Source organism: Zalophus californianus, chromosome 7, assembly GCF_009762305.2.
Source record: "Zalophus californianus isolate mZalCal1 chromosome 7, mZalCal1.pri.v2, whole genome shotgun sequence".
NCBI classification, from domain to species: domain Eukaryota; kingdom Metazoa; phylum Chordata; class Mammalia; order Carnivora; family Otariidae; genus Zalophus; species Zalophus californianus.
Genome location: NC_045601.1, coordinates 121,573,332 through 121,587,804, shown reverse-complemented (window position 1 = coordinate 121,587,804; position 14,473 = coordinate 121,573,332). Strand labels below are relative to the sequence as shown.

Here is a 14,473-nt window from a genome sequence, read left to right as displayed (position 1 = left end):
TTGACAAATAATTTTCTAGATATGAGTGAAGGGGTTACATTTTCTGGAGTGCTTGCATAAATTTTCACATGCCAGTGTAAGACCAAGCATAGTCTCAAAGAGGCTCTAATTGTTATCTTCATTTGTTGTCTTTGAGATGCCTTGCTATAGTGCAGGGGATTTAATTTTATTTCAGTGTCAGGCATCATTAACATCTTTTTGATAATAATTATGAAGTGTAGATTTCTGAACAGATGCCAGGCATAGGTTATCCTTCATTTATCTTTTAGGCAAAGATAACTATATCAAAATGTATTTATTGTTGGCTTTTTTCTTTTAAACTAGAGAAGTGTTTTACCATTGTTAGAGTAGAAAACACCCATGTCTTAGACTTTTTCTCTCTCCCTTCTTTTCTTCATGCTTAAACATACATTGAGGTCCTGTGTTACACCAGGCACTGTGCTCAGTTACATGGAACACAAAGCTAAACAAACAGATTTCTTCTTGTCAAGACATTGAGTCTAGAATACTGGTTCTCAATCAGGGGCCATTTCTGGAGACATTTTTGGTTGTCACTACTGGGGGGATGCTGTTGACACCTAGTGGGTGGAAGCTGCTAAGCATTCTATAATGCGTAGGACAGACCCCCAAGACAAAGCAATAGCTGACACAAAATGTCGGGAGTGCTGAGGTTCAGAAACCCTGATCCAGAGCAGCTCTCTTCAGCAGAACTGCCTCAGAAGATGAAATTATTCTATATCCGCACTGTCCTGTACGGTTGCCGCTAGCCACATGTGGATTCTGAGCACTTGAAATGTGACCAGTGTGACTGAGGAACTGAATTTTAAATTTTATTTAATTTTTTTGTTTTTAAATTTAGATGCAAAAGCTGCTTGTGGCTAGTGGCTACTGTCTTGGACAGTGAAAGTCTAAAAGAAGAGATTAATGCATTAACTGGTGATGACAGCTCTGTGTGAGATGACTCTTAAAACCAAGCTCCTAAGAGGTGTCATGGGAACACGGAAGGAAGAAATCTGAGTTAGACCTGGGCAAGAGTCACTTTCTCTTAAACTGAATGTTGAAAAATTGAAAAGTATGAAACATGCCCACATATAAAGTGACTTGAATATAAAGTAATATTCCCATCTATCTAATGAGAAGATTCACTTAAAAAATAGTTTAGGGAGATAACATGAATAACTTTTTAGGGGAAAATGTCTACTTGTAAAATCTAATGGTTTTCCATTTCATTATATAAACATTTAGAATCAGATATATATATACACACACATATCTGTTGATATATATGTGTTGCGGTATATATATCGCAGTATATTGCGAAGTATACTTCGCAATATATATGCTATGTTTTTTTCCAGTTTCACATTTTGTGAAGTACTGTTTTTTCCAGCTCTTCAGTTTCATCTCTGTTGTAGAGTTGCTACTCATCGCTAGAGCCCCTGTGTTATCTACACATTGTCCCAGAACACACTGTCTCACTTCCATCCAAGCTGTTTGTGATACAGCACTTATAAAATCTGTGTGTACAGGCGCGCCTGGGTGGCTCAGTCGGTTAAATGTCTACCTTCAGCTCAGGCCATGATCCTGGGGTCTTGGGGTCAAGTCCCATGCCACGCTTCCTGCTCAGTGGGGAGTCTGCTTCTCCCTCTCCCCATCCTTCCCACTCCTGCTCGCTCTCTCTCTCAAATAAATAAAATCTGTGTGTACAGCACTTTAAAAATCTGCCCTTGGATAATTTATTTCCTATTACAGGTACCTGCTTACATAACATTGGGTTAGTTTTTTTTTTCCTTTTATCCTTTATGTGTATATTCTTGAAATCCTCAAGATAACTAACTTCTGCACTTCTTTTTAAGCCAATCTTTAAAAGGCTTGTTTTGAACATCTACCATTTGCAATAATGAGGCCTTATCTTCAGGAATACAAACTACATCATCATCAAATGTGCCTCCTGTGTTATTTTTTCTCTCCGTCAACCTCTATAGTGGCGTTCAGAAGTGACAGTGACTGAGCCGTTTTCAAGCTATTGAATCTTCCTGAAAGAGTATCTTGGTGTTCCAAATAAAGTGACTGAGAGAAAGCCCCCATAATGTGAGAGGTAGGACTCCAGTTCAAGAAAGTGGAATTGACACAAGTACTTGTTTCTTCTATTGCCGAAGGCCCCCTTAAAAAGATAGTAAAAGAATAAAAGACAGTATGCTCACAACATCAAAAAAAGGAGCAGATGAGAGATCTCATCTAATTTCTGAACACAGAGCAGATTGGAGAATATTAATGAGCTAAGCAGAATAGAAGTTAGCTTCTTCTGAATAGCACTTCTCAAACTTTAACATGCATGTGAATTGCCCTGAGCCCATCTTAGGTGGCTCCCACCTGGGGCTGAGATTCTCTATTGCTGACAAGGCTCCCAGTGACACAGACGCTGCTGCTGTGAGGGACCACACATTGAGGACCCAGGGCCCTAAGACTTGGGGAGGGAGCCTATCTGCCCAGCAAACCCAGAAAAACTTTACAGTAGGAGTTGACACAAATCACGGAGGGCAAAAGTCACTTACAGGTCCGAAATCAGGGGGATTAACTAAGGTTCTGTACAGGGAGACTTCGTGTTATTGTGCTTTACTTTGTTATGCTTTGTAGACACCGTGGTTTTTTTTGTTTGTTTGTTTTGTTTTGTTTTTCACAAATTGGATGTATGTGGCAACCCTGTGTTGAGCAAATCTACCAGTGCCATTTTTTCAAACATTTGTTCACTTCATGACTCTGGGTCACATTTTGGTAACATTTCAAACTTTTTCATTACTATTTTATTTGTTAGGGTGATCTGTGGTCAATAATCTTTGATGTTGCTATTGTGATTGTTTTTGGATGCCACAAACTGCACCCAGATAAGACGGAAGACTTAACTGATTAGTATTTTATGTACCTGACTGGTCCACTGATTGTCCCTTCACCATTCTCTCCCTCTCCTCGGGCCTGTCTAGTCCTGGAGACACAATGTTATTGAAATTAGGCCAAATTATCACCCTGTAGAGGTTTCTGAGTATTAAGTGAAAGAAAAAGTTGCACATCTCTCACTATAAATAAGCTAGAAATGATTAAGCTGAGGGAGGAATGCATGTTGAAAGCCAAGACAGGCCAAAAGCACTACACAGCCAGGTTGTGATGCAAAGAAAAAGTTCCTGAATTCTTAAAAGTGCTACTCCAGTGAACACGTGAATGATACAAAAGCAAAACAGCCTGATTGTTGATATTTAGAAAGTTTTAGTGGTCTGGGTAGAAGATCAAACCACGACGTTCCCTTAAGACAAAGGCCTATTGCAGAGAAACGCCCCCAACTCTCTTCAATTCTATGAAGATTGAGAGAGATAAAGAAGCTGCAGGAAAAATGTGTGAAGCTAGCAGAAGCTGGTTCATGAGGTTTAAGAACCTCCGTTACATCAAAGTGCAAGGTGAAGCAGCAAGTGCTAATGTGGAAGCTTCAGCAAACTATCCAGAAGATCTGGCTAAGGTCATTAATGAAGGTGGCTTCCCCTAAGAACAGATTTTTAATGTGGGGGAATCAGCCTTCTATTGGAAGAAGATGCCATCTAGGACTTTCATAGCTAGAGAGAAGTCAGTGCCTGACCTCTAAGCTTCAAAGGACAGGCTGACTCTCCTAGTAGGGCCTAATGCAGCTGGTGACTTGAAGTTGAAGCCAATGCTTATTTACCATTCCTAAAATCCCAGAGCCCTTAAGAATTATGCTAAATCCATTCTGCATGTGCTCTCTAAATAAAATAACAAAGCCTGGATGACTGCACATCTGTTTACAACATGGTTTACTGAATACTTGAAGCCCACCTTTGAGACCTACTTAGAAAAAAAGATTTCTTTCAAAATATTCCTGCTCATTGACAGTGCACCTGGTCACCCAAGAGCTCAGATCAAGGTGTACAAGATTAATGTTACTTTCATGCCTGCTAACACAACATCCATTCTGCACCCCATGGCTCAACAAGTCATTTTGACTTTCAAGTCTTATTATTTAAGAAATACATTTCGTGAGGCTGTGGCTGCCATAGATAGTGATTCCTCTGATGCATTGGGGCAAACTAAATTGAAAACCTTCTGGAAAGGATTCACCATTCTAGATGCCATTAGGAACATTCGTGGAAAGAGATCAAAATATCACCATCAACAGGGCTTTGAAAGAAGTTGATTCCAACCCTCATGGATGACTTTGAAGGGTTCAGGACTTCATTGGAGGAAGTAACTGAAGATGTAGTGGAAATAGCAGGAAAACTAGAATTAGAAGTGGATCCTGAACATATGACTGAATTGCTGCAATTTCTTGATCTTTGTTTTTTAATCATTTGCAAGCTTTTGTGCTATTAATGGTAACAGAGTCATCTAAGAACTAATTGGATCCCACTGGAGGCACATATCTCCTTGGTTGAAAATGGTTTTTCTGAGGTGCACTCCATTATGACATTGTTGTGCCAAAGGCTGTAACTAAGAGAAAGGTAAATTAATACTTTATCTTTTTTTAAGATATATGTTCAAAGACTATTAGTACTAATACATGGATATTCCTAAGTTAGTACCAGGAGATCCACACAATTAAAAATGGAATATGTCATTTTGAATTCAGAACACCAGAATATTTTCTATTCATGGAATACTACTATTTGTAGCATTGAGCAAAAGAGGTTAAGGCTTACATACCATCCTCTTTTTATATGTATGAAGAGAATGGAGGAGCGTGAGCATAGATATTATAGACATCAGAAATGCAGGTTCAAGTAGAACAATGTCAATTCAAATAAAGTGTATTTTCTCGTCACCCAAATTCTTTATGGAAAGTTACTGTTTTCTAAGCATTTTACTTATATTAGATCACTTGGTCTTTATTCTCCCTTTGTGAAATAGTCATGGCAGGTGGTATTAACCCTAATTATAAACAAGGAAACCAAGATTCCAAAAGGTTAAGTGACCAACCTTGGACTACATGGTTAGTAAATGGCAGAGCTACTACTAAATATTTATCTTTTTCCTTTTCATTTCCTTTTGTGTATAGCCTATAGATATTTTCTTTGTGGTTATCATGGGGATTATATTTAACATCCTAAAGTTATAACAGTCTAATTGAATTCATACCAATTTGACTTCACTACAGCTTTATCACTACCCCTTTCTGTCAGTGATGTCACAGATTACATCCTTATACATTTTGTGTCCAGTAACATAGATTAATAATTATTTTTATGTACTTTCCTTTTAAATAAGGTAAAAAATAAAAGTAGCGTTACAAGCCAAAATTACAATACTAGCTTTTATAATGACTCTGTATATACCTTTACTGGGGATCTTTGTGTCTTCATATGACTTTGAGTTACTGTGTAAGCTTCCTTTTATTTCAAACTGGATGACATTCCTTTAGCATGTGTTGCAGAACAAGTCTAGTGGTAATGAACTTTCTTAGCTTTTGTTTATCTGGAAAAGTCTTAATTTCTCTCTCATCTTTGAAGGCCAGTTTTGCTGGATATAGAATTCTTAGTTGGCAAGGTTTTTCCTCTCAGCACTCTGTATATACCAACCAGTGGCCCTTCTGGCCTCCAAGATTTTGGATGAGAAATTGACTCATAATCTTTTAATTTTGCGTTTATAACTATATCTTTACAATATCTGTGGGAAGCATATTAATAGCTTAAAACAGAGTGAAAATGGTGCTACCTACAAAAAAGTTTTAATCATTTAACATAATTTTAGGAGCCTCTATTTACATGAAAAAAATTGCTAATATAAATCTTGTATGTAGATTTCATAGACTCTCTCCTTAGAAATATTCTATGATCCTCTTGTTACAGTTATTCAAACTAGTTCTTCAAATTAGACTGGCTTCATTTATTTGACATAGCTTAATTAATCAAACTTTTAATTTATTTTTCTGCTATTTTGCAAGTCTGAAATTATGTAATATATTTTGTCTAGTACATTTTTTAACAGTTAAGAAAATGTGTGTTTTATGGAAATTTTAAGTTTTCTGTATCTCCTATGTTCTCACAAGAGTGAGATATTTTAAAGGACCTTATACAAGTTAAACTTCATCAGGAATAGTCTCACCTGATGCTTGTTACATGTAAATGTCAGGCACTGTGTCCCATATGCAACCTTTTTTTTTTTTAGAGAGGGAAGGGGGAGGGGTGGAGGGAGAGGTAGAGAGAGAATCTGAAGCAGGCCCCATGCCCAGCAAGGAGCCCAACCCTGGGCTCCATCTCACAACCTTGAGATCATGACTTGAGCTGAAATCAAGAGTCAGGTGCTTAACCGGCAGAGCCACCCAGGTGCCCCACCATATGCAACTTTGAAATGGTGATTGACTCCATATTTATTTGCAAGTAAAGGATTTAGATGTTAAAAAAGAAAGTTTAAAAAAACTTTCTGTGCTTCCTCTCCCCCCTTCTCCACTTCTGTAATTTCTGGCATAGGAAAAAGTTCATAAAAATAATCAAATATTTAGTAAGTACCTGTGATGCATAAAGCACTATGGTAGGTGCTCAAGGTGATTTAAATGTAATAATTCATGCCCTCAACATCTAAAATAATATTTAGGACCTAAGGAAACAACAAATGTGCAGTGCTAGGATCCAGGGAAGAGGATAGAAGAAAGCAAAATCACTTCTTGGGAGTGAGGCTATTAAAATAATAGCTACAAAATATTGAGCACTTAAAAGGTACCAGACATATAGCATGCATTATTCCATTCCAACATCCTGCATGTTAAATAATATCTTCACTTTATTTATTTTAAGATTTTATTTATTTATTTGACAGAGAGAGCGAGAACAGGAACAAAGCAGGGGGAGTGGGAGAGGGAGAAGCAGGCTTCCCACTGAGCAGGGAGCCAATGTGGGACTCGATCCCAGGATCCTGGGATCACGACCTGAGCTGAAGGCAGACACTTAACGACTGAGCCACCCAGGCGCCCCAATATCTTCATTTTAGAATGAGGCTCTGAGTGTGGAGAGCTTAGGTAGTTGATAGAAGGCTACTTGGACAGCCTCTGCTGGAGCTGAGTTTTGGAGATGATGTGATGCCCACACCCTTATTACTGCAAACACTATACTTTCCTGAGAGCTTCAAGAGACAGACCCACAGAAGCAAGGTTGCCAGGCATTTTGAGAGGCGAAGATTTGGGTGTTTTTTTTCCCCAGAACAGAGAAATCAGAGGTTGTGGCACAAAGGCTTTAAAAAAAAAATGTGGACATATTCAGAGGCTGTGAATAGTTAATTGTGGAAGGAAAAGCAGGTATAGTAGAATACAAGACTGCAGAGGGAAGTGAGAAAGATGGTGCAGAGGGCATAGAAATGCATACTTGGATTCTTTGGGCTATGTGCCCAGCTCCAGGAGGCTCCCTTCATGTTGCATGGGCATGTATTGCATTTACACAGATTATAACATGAGTTGCAGCCCCCAGGAGTTGTGCAACATTGGCCATCCTGGACTGGGAGACAGGAGGCAAAATCATCACATAGTTTAAGAGTCACAGACTGATGGGGTGGTGTTGCGAACAGAACATTGCAGAGAGCATGTGGACCTGTAGCTGATTGAAGTCGTTGGGCGTGGGAGAGAAGAAAGGAAGTCTGAAGGTTAGCATTTGGCAGTCCCATAGCCAAATAAGGGACGTCAGAGAAGCGACTTGATCAGGAGCTGGCAGACGGGGAGATGGGCTTACATGTGAAGTATTGGTGATGCTGGACTACTAGAAATGGCCACACTGGTCTGGAAAAGGCTATTTTTAGTCTTTGTTTTGTCTTGTTTTTAAATCATGAACAACTTTCAATGAAATTTTTTAGATTGTCAACAAAAATGCACATATTTAGTCATACATTCTATCATAATTTCAGTAGTCTAACAGACTCCCTGAAGTCCATCCTTGGACCTTCTGAAGCTAGGTTAAAGATTCTTATGCTAGAAACAGAGATATTTGAAGCCATATTGGTGGACGAATTTACCGGAAAACAGTACGTTAAAGGAAAAGGAAGGAAGATAAGGTCACAACTCTAGGAAGTGCCTAAATTCAGGTGCCAGGAAGAGGAGGAGTAGGGAGGGGATGATCAGGGCGTGTGCAGGAGAGGGAGAGAAAAGCACTTGGCTAATAGGGTGTCTTAAAAACCCCAGGGAATCTCTTCAGAGAAAAAAGGTAGTCAGCTGTGTTGAAGATACAATTAGGAAGATAATATCTGAAAAACTTTAGACTTGATGAATAGACAGTTATTTTTCTTTAATAGTGTTATTACCATTTTTTGAAACAACTGTGTGAGTGAGGGTGGATTTTAAACTGAAGGGTGCGTGGTGAGAAATTAGAGATAATATAGAATTTTATTAATTTGATGTCCAAATATATAATGGGTATTATTTTCAGTAATTTCTCACCCAAGAAAAAATAATCAAACATTTAGTCAGTACCTACTGTTCTGTGTTAAGCTGAAGCATGCATTTAAATGTAGAAATTAGGTGATTTTGTGAATTGTTTACAAATGAGTTAGATGTTATATGTAAAAGAATTTTGCCAAATACCTTACATATTTCAAGTATGCATACAAAATCTTTTTAAAGAGCTCTGAATTTGTCACTGAAATTGAGAAGATGTTTAGAAAAAAGGAAATCCTGTGGTATGAATGACCCAAATACACAGTATTTTCATGTTGGTGGAACTAGGCTGAAATACTTTGCTATCACATTTTTTATTTTGAGGAAAAGCTTTTTTTATTGTTATGTTAATCACCATACATTACATCATTGGTTTTTGATGTAGTGTTCCATGATTCATTGTTTGCGTATAACACCCAGTGCTCCATGCAGTATGTGCCCTCTTTAATACCCATCACCAGGCTGACCCATCCCCCCACCCCCCCTCCCCTCTAGAACCCTCAGTTTGTGTCTCAGAGTCCCTAGTCTCGCATGTTTCATCTCCCCCTCCAGTTTCCCCCCCTTCATTCTTCCCTTCCTGCTCTCTTCTTCTTCTTTTTTTTTTTTAACATATAATGTATTTCTTCTCTCAGACTGCTCTTTATTAGGCACTATTTAACTATAGTAAAACAGAAAAATTAAAAAATACTTGTTACATTAAGAATCTTTTTAAATTATCTGTCATTATGTCAGGTCATTTTGAAAATTAACAATGTTTAAGTGGTTAAAATATTAAAGAGGCATTTTACTGAAGTAAAAGTAGATCACTGTAATCTATCTTAGCATCTAATGTAAGAAAAAGTTTATATTCTGAGAGTATAAATAAGTCTCAAACATGCATCTGTTTTTGGTTTATTTGTACACTCATCACACAGTTTTAAACCATAACAGATCATTTTATTTCTCCTTTCTTCTTCTCTCTCATCTATCTGAATATTAACTATTAAGTAATTATCTAAGTAATTTTGCTTATCTAGAAGTATATTAATATTTTTCTTGAATCATCTCATGACTGCATTTTTTTTTTCTGTGATTCTTTTCTGCTCTTTGAATTTGTCAAATTATTACTGGTTTGATGTTTTTATATGAAATTTTCCCACTCTTTTTAGTCTTAAGAAACTCACTTCCTATGAAAATAATCGGAGCACTGTCAAGACTACCAGGAATATGTGACCTAAAACTTACCCCAATACTTCTCAGAATGATGAGTTTCTTAATGTGTTTGGGCTTTGCCAAACCATCACATACTTTAAAATATAGCTATGGTTTTGAATTTCCAAATGCATTCACTTTAAATAATTATATAATATTAATATTTTTAAACGGGAAAATTTGAATTGGGTCCGAATGCTTGCTTTTTCCATGTGTCCTTCAGTTCAGGTAACGTGTTGCACCATTTCATTATGCAGAATGCAATGAACAAGAAGTCACTTGTCATAGCCGTCTGTTTCCTGGTAGTTTACACACCAAGAAACTGAAATCTGAGAACGGCACTTGAAGGAAAACAAAGAGCTTTACAGTATTTTTTTTCTTTTCAGGAAAACACACAGAAGCTAATTTTAGCTTCTTGATCAAATTGACCCAGCCTTTAACCCTGGCAAACGTTACCACAACACACTTCCAATAGACAATAGTTTGCATACCAGCATCACACTGGAAACAGATGTGCATGCAAAATTGGCCTTTTTTCCCCCTCCAAAGACTGAGCCTGCCACTGTAGTGAAAGCTGAAATGTGGTCCTTCCTAATTGGGGTAAAAAACTGGGTCTTCTTTCAAATTTCAGTCTACAAGCTTTCCTGACTTCTTAAAAATTTATTATGTCACAATTATGTTTTGACCAGAGTTTCAAATACCATTTGCTAGAGAAACATCTCTTGGCTTCAGCATCATTTTTATCCTGGGGAAAAAAAACCCAGAAAATTGTTAGCAGCTGCACTATTCATGAGTGATGGTTACACAGTTTATATATTAGAACGTTTGGAATGTGAACAATCACCTCTTTTACTTTCTCACCAAGTCTCCTATAGTTTATATAAATTGCATTTTTATTACCAAAGAAACGTCAGCCTCCCCCTCCTCGTCCCCAGCCATCCTGACCTTGCCAGGCACACTCGCTGTGGTGCCCACCCCGCCCGGCTGTCCACCAGCAGCGACTTCTGGCAGTGCATTCGGCTCAGGCTGAATGGAGCCTCCAGGAAGGAACCAGGAAGGTTGCCTCAGCTTAGCAGTATTCAGCGTAGGCTCTTCTCAGAACCTCTGGGGAGACCCACTAACTTCTGAAATACGGGAGAGTTTTTCTATTTTTGCCAGGAGACAAGAAACAAATGTCCGTGTTTCCTTGAGCAATGAAAAAGAATGTTTCCTGTTTCATTTGCTTTAATAATTGCCTTTCTCAAAAGATCTTTCCATTTTGGGATGGCTATAATTGGCTATAATATATGCATCCGTATATAGAATCCATGTATGTAAGATGCAATGAAGTGACATTCTTCAGTACTTTGTGTGACTGTTTTTGTAAATTTATGCGTGGGAGGTATTGGCCCTGCAGCTTCACTGAAGTCACAGAGCGGATTAATGACAGGGGGGTCTGAGCTAGAACCCCAGGGTCAGGTTCCCAGCTGAGGCCCCGACCCACATGTGCAGAGCGACCTATTGACCAGCCACGGAGGGTTCTTAAGGCTTACAGGCAGACAAATCCTAATTGATCATTTACATTTTTAAAATATGAATTTGGGGAATGCACGATTTTTTTTAAAGCTGCACACTTTATATTATAAGCATTATGTAAGTTATGCTTATCAGAATTTTAGAAATTAAATGGACTTATTCTTTAATTCATTATCAAGTTATCCCCTTCTTTAAAACATTCTTCTCTCAAAAATAATCATGAATACCACTTATCACTCTAGGTGAATTGTTTGTATTAAAGTTTAAATAGAATTCTAGGAGATTATAATACATCTGTATGAAATTACTTTAAGTAAATAGATGTTAGACGCTCTAATCATAATTGCATGTTAACTATATTAAATGCAAAAAACATTCTGAGTTTTATAAGGGCACGCAAGCAAGCATTGGTCAGATATCTATACCAAAGTATTAGTTCTTATATTTGCAAGTTAATAACTAATAGCTTCATTTGAACTTTGTGAAGGGAATTTAAACTATTTTAAACCTAGAATTTTTGATTGACTGCCAAAGGGGGAGAATTCTCATTGGATTTTGATTGTGAAACCCAATACTTTTTATCTGTATGTTTTTATTATGAAAGATTCTTTATCCACATTTTATTTTTTTCCTAATAAATCTCATGCCTCGTCTTTCAGTAACACATGGATAGCAGGTAACTGCCCAAGTTCTTTTTGCCCATTTACACTTTATGCTAAATGTTTTCAAGCTTATAAGTTTCATCTCATCAATGCTGAGTCAAAGGTACATAGCTAATAAACTATAACAACAGATTAGGAAATATGCAATTTCACGAAATAATGGTTATATTATTAGAGGGCTTTTATATTAGTACCAGACAGAAGTTTTTGTATGACATATGTATTTATTATTGTGCACATTGCCAAAATAAATACTCAAAATTGCAGCAGTAGTTTTCACTTAGCATGAGGATTCCTAATTTGTACCATGCTATTTTATTTTCTTTAACATTACCCCCAAAGCTTCTACCTGTCATGTTCTTGTCTCTGTGAGAAACCTAACCCAAAGTACAGACTGTAAAATGAATATAAGGAAATATCTTTCAAGGAGCAGACATCTTCCACGAGGCAAAGGGTGAAGTGACTTACCTAAGACCATATACGTGGTAAATAATGGATCTGAGATTTAAACCCAGGCTCCCACCTAACTCCAAATGCAAAATGCACTTATTTTTTAGACCAGTGCGTATGTGTATGTGTGCTACCTCCATTATATGTGCGTTACATATATGATATAAATGTGTGTGTGTTGTACCAGTCCCCCCCCCACCACTACCACACCGGGTAGCATTTTTTTTCCCCACTTGGGAGAAAACTTTCACTTAGAGAAACCTGCCTTTCAGTCTTTTATAATAATCTGTCCTTGATATTCCAAGTTTAAAATTCATTAGCTATGTTCTTGGCTGTTACATTTTAATTTACCCAGTTATGTTTTCCAGATATATAACAGATTCAGGAGATACATACATTTTTGGGAATTTTGATATCCATTGTCATATTTATACCATAAACATGCGTTGATGTGCATTCAGATGATGTATCTATATGCTTCAATTCTGTAGTTTTATGATTTTCTGTTGGGCTTGTGATTATCAGGTAAATTATAAGACTAAGTCTACCTTTTAGAAAACTAACTAGTGGATTCACTTTTTCTCTCTTTTCTTAGCTTTTATAACACTGTGATCTTCCTTTCTTTTCAGTTCTCCTTAAAAAAAGAAAGAAGGAAAGAAAATACTTAATTTCATTATCATTTCCTTTAGGGTATACTGGGCCAGGGTTGCCTTTTCTTCTCTTACCCAGGGTTTTACCTACTTGCTGAGTTGCAGGTCCTTTGATGTCTTAAGAGAGTCGGGGTGAATGGCATGCAGGTTATAAGCTCCATGAGAGCCAAGGGGTGCGCCTGACCCACCTTCATCAGGAGCTGTTCGCCCCTACAGGGATAGGAGCAATTAAATTGTTTGTTCTGCTACAAAGTAAATGGGCTACTAAGAACTTGTTTGTATTTTTATATATTTTTATGGTTAATGTTTTTCAGTGACCCATGTTATAAAGTAAACCATAACTACTTCTGTAAGCATGTTACAGTAGTAAAGCAAACTGTATATTCCTAGATATTTACATCACTTCACTCAAGGACTTGGAGTGAAACTTCAAAAAAAAAAAATTTCTTCCCAAACATTTCAGTTAGAAACTCAATTTCAGATCCTTGGCAGTCTTATGTATAGGCTTTCTTACATGATTGTTGAATAACATGTTATTATACGTGGGGGAAGAATAGTTCTTTTGTTGGCTGCATTACATTTTGTGGTGAAATTGGAGAAAAACAAATCATTAAGGAAGTCTATTTTAGTTCAAGACATTACACACTTATGACGAGTCTGTTTTTTAACCCTGCCAAGTTAAAAGAAAACGCAGACCCATTTGTATTGGAACAGGAAGGCATGTTCTAGATTGCAATCTATCAGTACCATCATGTGTATTTATATATGAGGGAGAGCAATTTATTAAATATATGTGTGTAGACACCAGCTTATATATAGTCACGCTGCTATTATGTATAGTCACTGCTAATTTACTAATGACTAATTTTCTAGATAATGCTGAGAAGAAAGGAAAAATATGTTTTCTTGATGAAATGTTAAACTCTGATAACTCCACCCAGACCTACTTTCCTCTAGCAGTTTCCCTGGTCTTCCAAAACTCTATCACCACCCCTCCATTGAATTTCCCATTGAAGCAGCATCTATGATCAAAAGAGAAAAAGAAAAATTGTTACTGCTTTATAAAAAACCATGTCTGTGTTTATTTGTTGCAGTTAGCATAAGCAGAGAAAAAGGTATGAACAGAAAAATACCAAACTTTGAACATTGGTTAATTAGTTGAATTCAACTTTGAGAGAAGAGGAAAAAGCCTGTTAACTCTTTAGACACTTCTGTGTCCTTTGATTTATTACAATGAGAATGTATTTTATATTGAAGTTTATAGAAAAGTAGAAGACACAACAACGTGTTTTACAATATACTCTGAATTACCAATAGCAGTTGGCATATTACCTCCCCAGATGATACCTATATTTCAGAAGAGGGTGCTGTTATTGTACATGAATACATCTAACAGTGGGGGTTTGTAGAATCACCACAGTATGGTCATCAGCAGCTCCTGGGCTTGGAAATGAGACCAAATTGGGATGCAGTCATAACTCAGTCCTTGGTTGATGTGATTTAAGATAGCTAAATAGGCTTTTTGAATCTCAGTTTCCCCATCTAAAGTAAATCATAAAAATATTTATTTCTGTTAAGATGTACAAAGATGA

The 14,473-nt window shown here is 37.1% G+C and overlaps 1 protein-coding gene across 2 annotated transcripts in view; it reads left to right on the top strand.

Moving 5' to 3' along the window:
- Positions 1-14,473, top strand: part of GMDS (GDP-mannose 4,6-dehydratase) — a 652,731-nt gene that overhangs the window by 448,223 nt on the left and 190,035 nt on the right. The gene's annotated exons all lie outside the window — the stretch shown is intronic.